We start from the raw sequence: 246 nt of genomic DNA, 5'->3' as shown, positions 1-246 counted from the left end.
ATCACATGAAATCATCTGATTAGGATAGATCATTCATACTGATTAGTTTACTTTCATGTCGAAAATTGATAAAACTGATCAGATTTCATGCAATGGATTTAACTTTATCTTAGATGTATAGGTTTAACTTTTATACATGAAATCGTTTGGATCATTGAAAAAAAAATATTGTTATTTACTTGCATTGCTTGTATCCGACTGAAAGAGTATGTGAATGATCCGATTATTTTCTTACTAATGGGGATA

The sequence above is a fragment of the Brassica oleracea genome, chromosome C4 (genome assembly GCF_000695525.1).
Source record: "Brassica oleracea var. oleracea cultivar TO1000 chromosome C4, BOL, whole genome shotgun sequence".
NCBI classification, from domain to species: Eukaryota; Viridiplantae; Streptophyta; class Magnoliopsida; order Brassicales; family Brassicaceae; genus Brassica; species Brassica oleracea.
The sequence above is the reverse complement of the archived record's forward strand: the minus strand, read 5'-3'. Positions refer to the sequence as shown.